The sequence below is a fragment of the Aquarana catesbeiana genome, linkage group LG12 (genome assembly GCF_042186555.1).
Source record: "Aquarana catesbeiana isolate 2022-GZ linkage group LG12, ASM4218655v1, whole genome shotgun sequence".
NCBI lineage: Eukaryota > Metazoa > Chordata > Amphibia > Anura > Ranidae > Aquarana > Aquarana catesbeiana.
In genome coordinates this window covers 169435673-169450765 of record NC_133335.1, presented here as the reverse complement: position 1 = coordinate 169450765, position 15093 = coordinate 169435673, and the positions used below count along the sequence as shown (strand labels likewise).

The window sequence follows — 15093 nt, the reverse complement described above, 5'->3', positions numbered from 1 at the left end:
TTAACCCTGAAAAGCCCACACCCACAACCCTGTGGTTGCAAAACTGTTGCAGCAAAGCCTCAATTACATGAAAGGAAATGGGCTGGGCATCATTTGTGTACAACCCTGTCCAGCCTCCACTGGGCTAGGCAAAAAACAAAAAACCAATTAGTCAATGGGAAGAACCCATAGCACACAGCAGGAACACAATTTCCAGAAAACTAAAGTGTCAGAATCAGACGAGTCTACAAGGGAAATGCGCTTAGAAGGCAAGCAATACTGCTCCTGATATTGTTAGTGACAATCACTGATTCTATTGTGCATCTGTTTGTATGCAATTGAAAAACATACCCCAATTGGCACCTGGTCCTCATCTTGGACCGAGTCATTTATTACATTTGCCTTGTTTGATTAGTTCAGCAAAAGCCAATGGGCAGGGCTGACACCACCCAGCTTACAACTGAAAATGGGCTCATTCACAGTACCTATATACTAAACGCTGTTTTAGTGTTAAAAAAAAAAAAAAAAAAAAAAAAACACGGTTCACTTTACCATGCAATGAGGGGGCAGTGTGATGTGTGCCAGAGATCAGCACAGCACATTGCAATGCATGAACTTCCAGTGTGCTGCAAAAATATGCAGCATTGTGTCAACTGCCATGTCCCCTTAAACATCTTTTCAACTAACTTTAGTAGAGCAGGCATAGTCAATTGGCAACTCTGCTCTGAACTCAGTAGTACAGCATAGTTGCCACATCACATGAAGCTGCATAACTTCATTTGCAGGATTTGAGTTGCACAAGACTAATAAAACCAAGTGCAGATGCACCAATAAAATGCTTCAGCACTTTAGTGGAAGGTCATAGTAACCTCTGCCATTTTTCATTGTTCCAGTGCACCAACATTAAAGCAGACAAACTCCCGCTGTCCTCTATTTTAGAACTCCCTTCAGGATACCAAATAATGCACACTTAAGCCTCGTACACAATTGGATTTTCAGCAGGGAATTGTGGGACTGCCTAAAAATCTGACCACTAGTATGCTCCAGACAATTGTTGGCTAACTTTCCACCAACAAATGTTGGATAGCAGGCAAGTAAATTTTTGGCGGACAACGGTCTGTTGTCAGATTTTCCAATTGTGTGTACACAAGTCCAAAGTATAAACATACACGTTCAGAATCAATGCTCAAACACTACATTAGTAGGTGCCCAAAGGGTGGCACTCAAGAGCCGAAATTCCTTGTACATCACTACGTTCGTGTTTGTTGGCTGACAACTGTACCATTTGTAGGCAAGTTCACAGCACAGGCCCTTCAGACAAAAGTCTGGTGCTTTGTCTGTGGAAAATCCGATCGTGTGTATGAGGCTTTAGGCTGTTTCAGGAGGTAAAGTGCAGAAGCTTCTATACATGCAGCACCTTCCCAAACATGTAACAGTCACATGGCAGACCGTTCTGGGTAGTGTCAGGATGCAACCCCCCCCCCAGTTTATGTCCCACACACACTATTGGCCCATAAAAAGACAGGAATCAGTAGGAATGTGCAGGCAAGCTTCAGACCCCCAGGACCCCATTTCCCACAGTGACAGCAAGTTCTCTTGGTACATTACCCTGCTTACTCAAGCAGCTAGCCAATAGTCCACAGCAGACATTTGTTAAAGACCAAGTTCACCGTTCTGAACAAATTACATTTGTTAAGGTGTAACATGTTCAGCATCCTCCGTGACTCGCACAGCCACATCAGGAGTTCTGTAAATGAATAGACTACAAGTACCATCACCCATTGTGGGAGACACCTTGTATGTCTCAAACCGCAAGGGTGCTGATAAGTGCTCTTGTAGTTAATTGATCTTCCTGCAGTTCAGTAGCTGTCGGTTCATACAGGAGGTACAGGCAGACAGCCAAGTCTACAGGCCCCTGCCATTGCACCCATGATCTGCTAATCATAGGTGCAATGATTTGCAGGCTCCTTAGAAGGATATGCAATTTTGCCAGCAAAAAGGCATAAAATAAAAAATTTAGACAATTTAGTAAAGCCAAAAAAGTTGCAGGAACAGTTACTGGTGAATGATCTCACATTTTACTTTATTATGAAACAGAACTAGGAATCACAATCAAACAAGTCTTCATCTTTGTAAGATGGGAGCTTCTCCCCCTATAATAAAAGGAAACAGGCATTAGTATACACATCCAGAAAACTGTTTGATCAAGTATTTCATTGCATTCAATTACATTCATTACTTTCAAATGTTAGTCATATTCTGCAACCATTAAAGGGTGCACAGATTGCCTGCACAACTGTCACTCTTCCAATTACACCAAAGCCTCTGAAGCACATGGGTAGATAGCTTTCCAACAGCTGTAGAGCCAACCCATGTCTGAATCCTGAAACTTACACCTCAATTGGGTTTATTTACTAAAGGCAAATCCACTTTGCAGTGGAAGCGAAGGTACTGTAGAGCTGCAGGGGGACATACAAGGTAATTAAAACAGCATTTTTGATTGTACATGATTGGATAAAATCAGCAGATCTACAACTGCACTTCCAAGTGTACTTGCAGTGCCTTTTGTAGCGCAAAGTGTTTGCCTTTAGTAAATCAACCCCATTGTCTTACTAAGCTTATAGACCATTATGTGGGAGCATGCTTCTATCCTGACTTCCAGGAGCTTTACAGAATGGAAACCAGCAGAACACATCTGTGCACCTTATGAGGTCTGGTCATTGCAAGCCAATATTTACTGGTAATGCAGAATAGGCTTTCAGTACTATTAAAATGTCCAAATGTTTTACAAAAATTCTCACACTGCAAAATCAGGCACATGCATGCAATCATTTACAGAGCCATCAGTAATAGAATGTGTCCTCATGACTGAAATCAGACAGGGATAACAAGCATCATTGGCTCACAAAACAAAATAGTAATAGACAGCACAATTACCTGACATGGCACAACCGGTCATCTCCTCTTGCTGGACCGACATCCACTGCCAGGCCTTCATCCTCCTGTAACAGGACAGCTAGTAAGGCAAGGAATCTATACACGATCATCAACAAAAGTAAATGGGTGCCAATCAGAACAGGATATTATCGTCAGTTATCGCATCTGACGGCACTTCCTATATCCCGAATCTCATCATGTGACACAACATATCAAGTCCACCCAAAACCCAATTCAGCTCTGTCTGGTGGCAGTTGAGCTTATTTCTTGCCAGCTTCCTACATCTCAGGATTGCAAACCTTACATGGGCTTCTTTGCTCCAACAGCCCCAAGCATTATATATTTAAAAGGGACGTACACTGGGGAAGGAATGGTTCTACAGGCTTAAGGATTTTTACCTTGAAGGTAAAAAACACTGATGTAGGCTATGCTTACACAAGCCCAATCTCACCCAGCACCATGCCCGAGATCAACATCTCTCCCTTCCCTCACAAGGCACATTGATAGCAGTGGGAGCCAATGACTCCTACTGCAAGCAAATTCTGACAAGGGGCAGGCCATGCTGTCTACAGATGCAGGCAGCATGGCTTGGGTTCAAGCCCACACAAGTACCCCTGAAATGGCTCTGTGGGGACACTTGCTGAAAAAGTAGCACCAGCGGGGGACCACAGGAAATGGATCAGGCTGCTCTGTGCAGAGCCAATGCACAGAGCAGTAAAGTAAAACAAGTTTACAATCACTTTACAGAACTGAGCAAAAATCTTTAGCTCTGCAGTGAGCACAGTACATACAACTTACCACAATCAAAAACAGGCAGTTCTGAAAGATCAGAAACCCCCAAATGATCAGACCTGAAAAGAACAAAAACAAAGTGTAAGACAATCTAGATGACATTATACCACTACTGCATTTCCAGAAAGCCCTGTACAATTTAAATGGACAATTTATACACTTACTAAGCAGCAAAAGCATTTCAAATTAATGCTACAGAACGGGATGTGTGCTCAGAAGAACCCTTCTCACCACCAGCAATCTGACGGTAATTCCAGCTCATTTTTAGGTTAATTTCATCACAGCACAGTCCTTACATCTGCCTGAGATGTACAGACCTCTCCCTGTGAGGATCAGGTATGGCTCTGTCAGGTGTCTTCAGAGCCAGACTGTCCAATAAATCACTGATTAAGCCATCACATAAAATTTTTTTATTTTTTAAACACAGCCCTGCACCACCGAGAATGTAGAATTAAAGAGCAACTTTTTTTTAGGGAACAAACCCCCACACACCTCCTCAATTTATATTGCAGGGATTTTGTTGCAGAATCTGGTTATTCTGAAGAAATAGCTTTGTGTCCATGTGCAGAGGGAATCTGTATGGGAGTGGCTTTATAATTATCAGCTGCTGCAACTGCAGGACTTCAACCAGCAAGCTCTATGCAAGATGGAAGTCTACAGTCAATGGGTGTCAATCAGAACAGATTATTATCGTCAGTTATTGCATCTGACAGCACTTCCTATATCCTGAATCTCATGTGACACATCAAATCCACCCAAAACCCAATCCAGCTGTCTGGTGGCAGTTGAGCTTGTTTCTTCCCAGCTACATCTCAGGATGACCTACATGTGGTTCTTTGTTCCACCAACTGCCCCAAGCATTTATATTAAAAAAGGGACACAATGGGAAAGGAATAGTTCTATAGGCTTAAGGATTTTTACCTTAATGCATTAAAAAAGGTAACCCTTCTGATGTAGGATCCCCCTATACTAAACACAAGCCTGATCCCACCCAGCACTGTGGCTGGGAGCAGCAGCTCTTCTCACAGGGCACATCGAGAGCAGTGGGAGTCATTGGTTCCTGCGGCTATCAAATACTGACAAGGGGCAGGCCATGCTGTGTCTACAGATGCAGGCAGCACAGCTTGGGTTCAAGCCTGCACCAGTACCCCCATAAGAAATGGCTTTCTGTGGGGCATGAAGCACCAGCAGGGGGACCCCCAAAAAAAAAAAAAAAAAAAAAAAAAAAAAAACACTAAGAAAACATTTAGGCCTGTAGCCAGTCTGCACATTATAGGTACAAGATTTTAAATGTTCAATAACATGGCAAAAGGGCATTTGTGATCAAGTAGAACCTTTTCAGGGCTCAGTTACTCTTCAAAGCCGCTAGTTTATGTAACAAACATGTTAAACTTACCACAAGCAGGAAGATCAGAAACTCCAAGTGATCAGACCTGAAGAGAACAAAAACAAAGTTAAGACAACCTAGATGGCATTTTATTCTACTATTGCATTTTCAGAAAGCCTTGTACCAAGTGGGTAGTTATACACTTAAGCAGAAAAAGCATTTAATGAATGCTACAGAATGGGATGTGTGCTCAGAAGAACCCTTCTCACCACCAGCAATCTGACGGTAATTCCAGCTCATTTTAGGTTAATTTCATCACAGCACAACTCCTTATATCTGTCTGAGATCAGGCCCTGCCAATAGAGCCATGTACAGGCCTTTCCCTGTGAGGATCAGTTATGGTTCTGTGTCACGCGTCTTCAGAGCCAGACTGTCCATCACTTAAGCCCTCACATAAAATGCATTTATCCAGGCAAGAGATTTTACACCAGCGAGAATGTAGAACTAAAGAGTAACATTCGCTCAACAAAAACTCCTCTTGGTGATCAATGTACATTGCAGGATTTTTTTTGCAGATTCCCAACTTGTTATTCTGAAGGAATAGCTTTGAGTCCATGTACAGAAGGAATCTCTATGGGAGTGGCTTTATAATAATCAGCTGCTGCACCTGCAGGGCTTGCATACCTTTAGATGTGATTTCCATTCTGGGGGAACTCTCCAAAAATGACATTTGTTGCAGGGGTGCCAAAAATCTGACTTGCATCTTTATGCAGACTTCTGGGAAAACCAGTTAGCCAATCACACAAGGAAATGACATTTTCAGAGGGAGTTGTGTACAGTTTGTACAAAACACCTCCAGGAAGCCATATTTTATAGAAAAATTCTAGCACAGTGAAAAGGAATGGCAAATTAACATTCAAATGCCTATTCCCATTAAAGTAGTTACCCTTTAATGTATTCCTTGTCATGTCTAGTACCAATTTAAATGTCCACACCTGCCATTTCAAACAGCAAGCTCTATGCAAGATGGAAGGCTACAGGCTCTTTATACATCTGTTCCAGGAGCTTTGAATTACTGAGATATTAAGAAAAATATCACAATGACCTTTAAAGACAAACAGGAGGGGGGAGTATACCTTAAAACCAGGAATGGTGTGGCTCGGCATTCAACTGTTCATTATGGAAGTTCCTGCAAAGAATAAAAGTCCCATTACTACATGTTAATGAACCACTGGCCTAATATGTGCAACACTGGACCCCCACCCCCCTAAAATTACTAAGCAGCAAAAGCATTTAATGAAGATACAGAATTGGATTTGTGCTCAGAAGAACCCTTCTCACCACCAGCAATCTGACGGTAATTCCAGCTCATTTTAGGTTAATTTCATCACAGCACAGTCCTTATATCTGCCTGAGATCAGAGCCATGTACAGGCCTTTCCCTGGGAGGATCAGCTATGGCTGTCACATGTCTCCAGAGCCAGACTGTCCAACAAATCACTGATTAAGTAATCACCTAAAATGCTTCCATTTATCCAGGCAAGATTTTCACATGCCCTGTACCACTAAGAATGTAGAATTAGTGCTAGTTCACACCAGGTGCAGTTCCATGTGCTTTTCTGCACTAATACGTGCAGTGTTTTCCAAAAAAAAAAGTAGAGATACTGGAACCTAGCAAATTGTATCAAAAATGCACTGGAACTGTGTGCTGTGAACTAAGCAAAAACTGATCCGGAATGTATCCAGAGTGCATTTTTGTGGTGTGAACTGGCCCTAAAAATTATTTCTCGCAACAAAAACTTCTTGGTGATCAATGTACATTGCAGGGATTTTATTGCAGATTCCTACATTGTTATTCTGAAGGAATAGCTTTGTACCCATGTGCAGAGTGAATCTGTATGGGAGTGGTTTTATAATCCGCTGCTGCAGGCTCTGCATATATTTAGATGTGAAATCCATTTGGTAGCATATCAAAAATGAGATTTTTGCTGGAGGGGTGCCAAAAATCTGACTTGCATCTTTGTCCAGACTTCTGGGAAAATCAGTTAGCCAATCACACAAGGAAATGACATTTTCAGAGGGAGTTGTGTACAGTTTGTACAAAACACCTCCAGGAAGCCATATTTTATAGAAAAAATTTTTTTCTAGTGTTGCATAGTGAAAAGGAATGGCAAACTAACATTCAAATGCCAACTTATTCCCATTAAAGTAGTTACCCTTTAATGTATTCCTTGTCATGTATAGTACCAATTTAAATGTCCACACCTGCCATTTCAAACAGCAAGCTCTAAGAAGGAAGTCTACAGGACCTTTCTACAGCTGCTCCAGGAGCTTTGATTTACTGAGAAAGAATACCATCACTGATGACCTTTAAAAGACAAACAGGAGGGGAAGTATACCTTAAAACCAGGAATGATGTTGCTGGGCATTCAAGTATTCATTATGGAAGTTCCTACAAAAGAATGAAAGCTCCATTAATACAAGTTAATAAATCACTGTGCCGTGGCTACTTTCCTGCCAATAAAACTGCAAGTAAGCAGTCTTGCATATTCTCCAATAATGCTGTTTGTGTATAGACCAGCATTCCTTCTGTCAGGAAGAGATCACTTGACCATTGTAGGAGAAAAGCTATAAACCCATCACACAAGAGGCCGAGTTGTAGAATAACCCCCACCAGAAAATGTCTACAGTATTGGAGTCAATTCCCATTCTTACAGGTTGGGAAATGCTAGAAAACTGCACTTGCCAACTTGTACAGCGTTTCCATCATGACATAACTGAACTGTTTATGGAAGATAGGAACAGGAAAGTTCTTTGAAATTCAATCAGATCTACTCATGCTGAATAGAAGTAACCACCAAGCAATTCTAGTTCTGTACAAACATGGACAATATGCCATTTGCAGCACTTGACAGTTCACTTCCACCCCTGAACCTTTTCATTTCTTAAAGAGTCCCAGTCCTATAGAGCTTCCGAAGCTCTGCTGAAGAGGAACTTTTGTCAACTCAAATGTTAGCAGTAGCATCTTGCATGTCTCTATATAAAAAAGTTAGATTTCTTGCCACCATAACAGGCGTGATGAAGGGCCTTTGCTTTTCTGCACAACTGTCACTCTTCCAGGTACAAAGCCTCTAAAGCACATGGGTAGATCTCTTTCCAACAGCTGTAGAAGAGCCAACCCATGTCTGAATCCTGCAACACTTAGGCCCCATTCACACCTGAGTATTGTTTTCAGGCAGAAAGTCACACAATTTTGCTGCAATTTCTGTGCAGATCAAAAAGGTCACCAATGTAAAAAGCAGAAAAACAGCCAGATCTGCCTAAAAAAAAAAAGTTCCAGAACTTGTTTGAGCTTCTGGCGTCTGGAGAAGAGATGTGAACCATCTCCATAAAGAATTGATTTTTTTCCCCCCTCCAGCATTTTGTAGCTTCAGGCTTCAAGCTACAAAACGCTCAGATGTGAATAGGGCCTTACACAGCTTATAGACCATTATGTGGGAGCATGCCTACATCCTGACTTTCAGGAGCTTTAAAGAATGGAAGCCAGCAGAACACATTTGTGCACCTTAGAATTTCTGCTCATTGCAAGTCAATATTTACTGCTAATGCAGAATAGGCTTTCAATACTACTGAAATGTCTAAATGCACAAATGTTTTACAAATCCTCACATTGCAAAATCAGGCACATGCATGCAATCATTTACAGAGCCATCAGTAATAGAATGTGTCCTCATGACTGAAATCAGACAGGGATAACAAGCATCATTGGCTCACAAAACAAAATGGCAAGACAGCACAATTACCTGACATGGCACGACTGGTCATCTCCCCTCTTGCTGGACCGACATCCACTGCCAGGCTTTCATCCTCCTGTAACAGGACAGCTAGTAAGGCAAGGAATCCATACACGATCATCAACAAAAGTAAATGGGTGCCAATCAGAACAGGATATTATCGTCAGTTATCGCATCTGACGGCACTTCCTATATCCCGAATCTCATCATGTGACACAACATATCAAATCCACCCAAAACCCAATGCAGCTCTGTCTGGTGGCAGTTGCGCTCGTTTGCCAGCTTCCTACATGTGTTTATTTGCTCCAACTACCCCAAGCATTATATATATTTAGATTAAAGGGACATACACTGGGGAAGGAATAGTTCTACATAGTGGTTCTAAAAGCTTATTGATTTTTAATCTTAATGCATCAAGGTAAAAACACCTTCTGTGATGTAGGATCTCCCTATATTTACACGAGCCTAATCTCACCCAGCACAGTGCCTGGGAGCAGCAGCTCTTCTCACAGGGCAGATTGATGGCAATGGGCACCATTGGCTCCTGCTATCAAATGCTGACAAGGGGCAGGCCATGCTGTGTCTACAGATGCAGGCAGCAAGTCTTGGATTCAAGCCTGCACAAGTACCCCCTTTATAAAAGGTCTTCCTGTGGGGCACAGAACACCAACGGGGGACCACAGAAAAAGGAAGATGGGGCTGCTTTGTGCAAAGCATGTGTTCCGTCAGATTAGGTGACCCCTCAGAATGTAACGTTTCATTGCCATCTTGCTACACTCCATAGTAAGGATACACTGAGAAGGGGCAAGCAGACATCTTGTTACATCCACTGGAGTTTTGCATTTTACACATTTAACAGTAAACAGTTTATATGGTGAAACAGTACTAAGAGCTTAGTTTGACCGTTTAGATGTTGAATTTTAAAAGCAGCGGCAAGCCTGCTGATCTCACAGGTTTGCTAATCGAACAGAAATTCACCGCTTTCAAAATCTAAACATTTATATAGAGTTCTAGGTACTGTATTTCACCATATAAACTCAGTTTACTGTTAATAAAAAGTAAAAAATGCAAAACTCCGGTGGGTGTAACAAGATGTCCACTTGCCCCCTTCTCAGTGTATCCTTATTGTGGTGGAGTGCAGGGTGTAGCAACAAAACGTTACTTCCGTTACACATTGATGGGTCGCCTAATCTGACAGAAGACAGGCAAGTTTAACGAGCAAAAACAAAAAAAAAACTTATGAAAAAATTTACAGAAGAGCAAAAACCCTTTAGACTTGCAGCTCTCCAGTCTGCACATTACAAGTAATAAAGCTTTGCCATGTTATAGGGAACATTTAGAAAGGGTATTTAAGCCCAAGTAGAACCTTTCCAGAGCTCAGTTACTCTTCAAAGCCCCTAGTTTATGTAATACCCATGTTAAACTTACCACAATCAAACAGGCAGACCTGAAAGATCAGAAACTCCAAGTGATCAGACCTGAAGAGAACAAAACAAAGTGTAAGACAACCGAGATGGCATTTTATTCTACTGCATTTTCAGAAAGCCTTGTACCATGTAAATGGGCAATTATACACTTAAGCAGCAAAAGCATTTCTAATGAGTGTTACAGAACGGGATGTGTGCTCAGAAGAACCCTTCTCACCACCAGCAATCTGACGGTAATTCCAGCTCATTTTAGGTTAATTTCATCACAGCACAGTCCTTATATCTGCCTGCCTATATCAGGCCCTGCCAATAGAGCCATGTACAGACCTACCTGTGAGATCAGGTATGGTTCTGTGTCACCCATCTTCAGAGCCAGACTGGCCATCAATCACCGATTAAGCCATCATAGAAAATGCTTCTATTTATCCAGGCTCCATGCACACTGAAGCTCATAAACAGCCATTTTTGGGTGTTTTTTTTTTTAACAGCCCATAAACTCCCCTCTATGCTATCGTATGTGTCTATGCACACATGGACGTTTTTAGATGTTGGTCAGCAGTGGAGTTTATGCGCAGTTTTCTGAACGTCATAAAAAGTTGCATTCAGGAGTCATTTTTCTGACAAAAATAAAAGCTAAAAATGCTAACGCTATTGCAAAAATATTAAGACCCCTTTCACACCAAGCCGCCCCGGGCGTCAGCAGTAAAGCAGCTCTATTTTTAGTGACGCATTACAATTCGTTTTAGCGGTGCTATTCAGCCGCTAGCGGGGCGGTTTTAACCGCCCACTAGCAGCTGAAAGGGGGTTAAATCTGCCTGCAAAATGCTGCTGGTGCGGCATTTTGCCGGAAGTATTGCAGCGCTGCCCCATTGATTACAATTTTGCAGGTGCTATTTTTAACGCTATAGTGCCTGCAAAACACCCTCAGTGTGAAAGGGGTCTTAGACTCACTGCAAAGCTACTGCCGTTTTTATAACATTTTAACGTCCAGTGTGCATGGAGCCTTGGTGTACACACCATTTCAACCAGCAAGCTCTATGCAAAATGGAAGTCTATAGGCTTTCTGCAGCTGTTCCAGTAGCTTTGAATGACAGGCGACTACAAAACACACAATTGGCACAGCTCACATTCCTCCACCTGTGCAACCCAACATGGACAATATGCCTTATATATTTCTTTTGGTTCTCCAAGCCCCCCCCAACATATGCAGGCCAAGCATTGTGCTCCATGAAATGAACCCCAACCCATTATGATTACAGCCCAAGATCCACCCCCTCCTAGCCATACCCCTTAAGAAAGAGCCCAAGCATGTGCAGCTAGTTGGACCAACACTGAAATAAACCTGTACAGGTTGACTTAAACCTAACCCAAGGCATTCTGTGGCAAAATGAAGTTGTTGTGTCCACCAATGCATAGCTGAGACAGACTTCCACATTTTGATGGACTGGCGTTTGTCTTTCCTGGCAAAACAAGTTAAAAAAAAAAAATACCTACCAACAGCATCATCCTGGGATCATTTCTGCTATGCTTCTCATGATGTCCATCACATGCCTGTTAAAGCAAGTTGACAAGTGCTGTAAATCACCAAAAATTCTCACGTTTAAGCAAAAACATGAAATCAATAAGGGCCAGTTCACACCACATGCAGTTCCATGCGCTTTTTTTCTGCACTAAAAATGCATGCACAGTGTTTTCCAATGGCTCTAGTTCACACCAATGTGGTCAATTCTAGTCAGCTTTCAGTGCAGAAATTGACTGCACTGGTGTGAACTAGAGCCACTGGAATACATGGAAAACTGAGCATGCATTTTTAGGACCAGTTCACACCACAAAAATGCACTCATATGTTTCGGATCAGTTTTTGCCTACAGTTCTGATACAAGTTGCTAGGTTCCAGTGCAGAAAAAAAAAAAAAGATGCAGAAAGCTCAACTTTTTTCCTGCACCCAAAACTGACTGCACTGGTGTGAACTAGAGCCATTGGAATACTTGACAAACCCTGTGCATGCATTTTTTTAGTGCAGTGAAAAAAAGCGCACAGAACTGCATCTGGTGTGAACTAGCACTAAATGAAACACTGAGGACACAGTCACTCCTGTGTGGTGCATTAAATAAGTCCATTGATTTGAGCATGCTACCAGACAAAGAGGCCATGTGGGGTCTTCATCAGTGCATTGTTACATGCTGTATTCAAAAGGTGCGCTGGGGTTCTAGTCCAAATCATAGCTCCGCAGCAATGTACATTACTGGAGCATAATGGAATGAATGAGGCCCAACAATAGTTGTCATTACACCAACACAGAAGTGTGCCCATAGAGCAGTCTGCATGTAGTAGCACACAATGTACCCATGTCCAAGTTTACGTCAATTGAGACCAATCCATGACCTTCATAGGAGGTGGATACCAATTAATGTGGTAGTAGAAAAACCACACTGCCTTCATCTGGTTAGAGTTCTACTGACCATCCTATCCAGCCAACTCCAAGTCACCAACATGCTGTACAATACATACAAAAGGTCCAGGTTTACTTTAGTTTGAGCCAAGCCATTTCTTCCTCTAAGGCCCCTTTCACACTGGGGCGGTGGGTGCTTTGGCGGTAAAAAGCCGATTTTTAGCTGCGCTTTACCGCCAATTTTGCAGCGCTATTTGGCCACTAGCAGGGTGCTTTTACCCCCCTACTAGCGTCCGAGAAAGTGTTAAAACCACCGCAAAGCACTGCAGCAGCGCTATGCCGGTATAGCCTCACTGCCCCATTGATTTCAATGGGCAGGAGTGGTGTATACACCCCTCCAAAGATGAGGCTAGCAGGACTTTATTTTAGCGCCCCACTCCAGTGTGAGAGCCCTCGGGGTTTTCACAGTGGAGAGTCAGCAGCGGCTTTCAGGGCACTTTGCAGGCACTATTTTTAGTGGAGTAGTGCCTGCAAAGTGCCCCAGTGTGAAAGGGGACTAACGGATGAATCTGCTGTGTGCACTATACAAACTCCACATGGCCTCAGCTACGTACAGTATTGTGGGAGTGAGGAGACCTTCCCGTCTCACCCAGATCAATCAATGTTGCTTTGGCTACTTTCACACTGAAGGAGTTTCAGGCGTTAGGTGCTATTTTTAGCGCTGTAAAGCGCCTGAAAACTGCCTCCTATGTCTCACACTGGGGCGGTGCGCTTGCAGGACAGGAGCAGCATCTTTGGGGCTGTTTAGGAGCGCAGTACACAGCACTCTAAGCCACCATTGCCCACTGGAATGCATGGGCAGCCGTTCCGAAGCACCTGAAAAGTGCCACAACATGGACAATTTTAACCCTTCGGCTGCTAGCGGGGGTTAAAAGCGTCACTAAGACGAGTTGCGCTTTACCGTCAACACAGCCCCAGTGTGAAAGTAGCCTTTGAGTGGCAGCCATTCATAGGCAGCTTTGTATTCTATGAACACAAAGCCTCCTCCGATTGGCTGACGATCTCCGACTATGTTATACAAAGCTTCCTCTGATTAGCAAAGCTGCCTATAAATAGATGAAAGCTGCTCAGGATTGACCATTTTGTTCCTGGTGAGAGACAGGAAGGTCTTGTTTTGCCCCCAGAACAATGCGGGATGATGAAGGTTGTCTCAACTACATTTTATACATCACACCCAGCAGGCACAACGCTAGCAAAGGAAAAGTTCACACCAGTTTGGCCCAAACTATTTAGGCCTCTTGCACACAGCTGCTGGAAAAAGCTCAGCACAGTTTTTTTTACTGAGCTAAGATACAGCCCAATTGTAATGTGCCCATGCACACAGGCATACAAAACTCTGGGGGGGGAAAAAAAAACCCACCCCACCCATCTGAAAAAAGTAGATGGGGGGGGGGGGGGGGGACGACATCACGCCCCATCTCCTAGGAGACAACGCAAGGGAGGACAAGAACTGGAGTAGGAAGATCTGCCTAGCAACAGCCATTTCTGGAAAAAAAAAAAAAAAAAAAAAAAAAAAAAAGTTTTCCCTCCAATTTCTTTTTAATTTATTTTAAAGGAGCATTTTTTTTTTTTAAAGTCCAGTCTATCTGAATACAAACAATGGAATGTTTACGTTTGTGTTCAGATTGTATAGTGTATGGTCAGCTTTACATGTGATAAAACCATGCAAGCCAAGACAACCTAAAGGAGCCGCACCCAATGACATTGCTCCGTGCACTGCACACCATCTGACCCTGAGGAGATCACACAAAGCATGCATGGCCACCTTCCATCAGACCACACACATTGCAATCGGATTGTACTAAACGTCTAATGACAGATCTAAAGATGACCAGCCCCGATGACATGGTAAGATGACTTCTACCAGGTTTGGTATTTAAGAAGATCGCACAATCACATTGGAAGGTGAATGACCAACTTTAATTCTAACAACCAATAGTTATATAGGACATTAGTATGAAATGGAAAGGATTATAGAAACAATCCACAACACAAAGTGGCCGCTCCACCAACCAATGATCACCCACCTTCTCCTAGCAGCCATGAGGACGGAAGAGATCTCACCACGCCGCTCCCTTCCAATATAAAGCTCCCAAATCCCGCACACAGTTCTCGCGATACCGTCTGCGGCATTCTGGGAAATGTAGTCTTCCCCTGTGTCAGCCATTGACGCTTCTTATTATTGATTCATTCATGTTTTTCCATATCGAAACAATTTCAGTCCTGGAAAAGTTGCAGCTTCGGGATACAACAGTGTTCAATTGAAATAAAAAAAAAAAAAAAACAGTCACAGTTAAATTGACATAATAGACATTGCGAGCCTGTAGTATTACTAGGTGAACACTGGGTGGCAGCGTGTTTTGATATTTTTGAAAGATTTATTGTG

General features: G+C 42.7%; 1 long non-coding RNA gene and 7 other non-coding genes across 9 annotated transcripts; all 8 read right to left on the bottom strand.

Annotated features, from left to right (window-relative positions):
- Positions 1-2034: 2034 nt before the first annotated feature.
- LOC141113225 (uncharacterized) lies at positions 2035-14821 on the bottom strand. 2 transcript variants are annotated; one of them, XR_012236749.1, is made up of 10 exons: positions 14735-14821; positions 11750-11806; positions 10257-10306; positions 8838-8904; positions 7434-7486; positions 6172-6224; positions 5105-5141; positions 3715-3767; positions 2917-3012; positions 2035-2132 (listed from the first exon to the last, which is right to left on the bottom strand). It is a non-coding gene; the product is annotated as an uncharacterized lncRNA (long non-coding RNA). The 2 variants fall into 2 exon arrangements; XR_012236748.1 differs by having other exon boundaries at positions 2917-2981.
- On the bottom strand, positions 3048-3119 carry LOC141114699 (small nucleolar RNA SNORD49). The gene has a single exon (XR_012236970.1). It is a non-coding gene; the product is annotated as a small nucleolar RNA SNORD49 (small nucleolar RNA).
- On the bottom strand, positions 3919-3992 carry LOC141114712 (small nucleolar RNA SNORD65). Its single transcript, XR_012236981.1, has one exon. It is a non-coding gene; the product is annotated as a small nucleolar RNA SNORD65 (small nucleolar RNA).
- Positions 4381-4456, bottom strand: LOC141114701 (small nucleolar RNA SNORD49). The gene has a single exon (XR_012236971.1). It is a non-coding gene; the product is annotated as a small nucleolar RNA SNORD49 (small nucleolar RNA).
- Positions 5284-5356, bottom strand: LOC141114711 (small nucleolar RNA SNORD65). Its single transcript, XR_012236980.1, has one exon. It is a non-coding gene; the product is annotated as a small nucleolar RNA SNORD65 (small nucleolar RNA).
- On the bottom strand, positions 6356-6428 carry LOC141114709 (small nucleolar RNA SNORD65). The gene has a single exon (XR_012236979.1). It is a non-coding gene; the product is annotated as a small nucleolar RNA SNORD65 (small nucleolar RNA).
- On the bottom strand, positions 8971-9042 carry LOC141114698 (small nucleolar RNA SNORD49). Its single transcript, XR_012236969.1, has one exon. It is a non-coding gene; the product is annotated as a small nucleolar RNA SNORD49 (small nucleolar RNA).
- On the bottom strand, positions 10452-10524 carry LOC141114708 (small nucleolar RNA SNORD65). The gene has a single exon (XR_012236978.1). It is a non-coding gene; the product is annotated as a small nucleolar RNA SNORD65 (small nucleolar RNA).
- Positions 14822-15093: the final 272 nt, after the last annotated feature.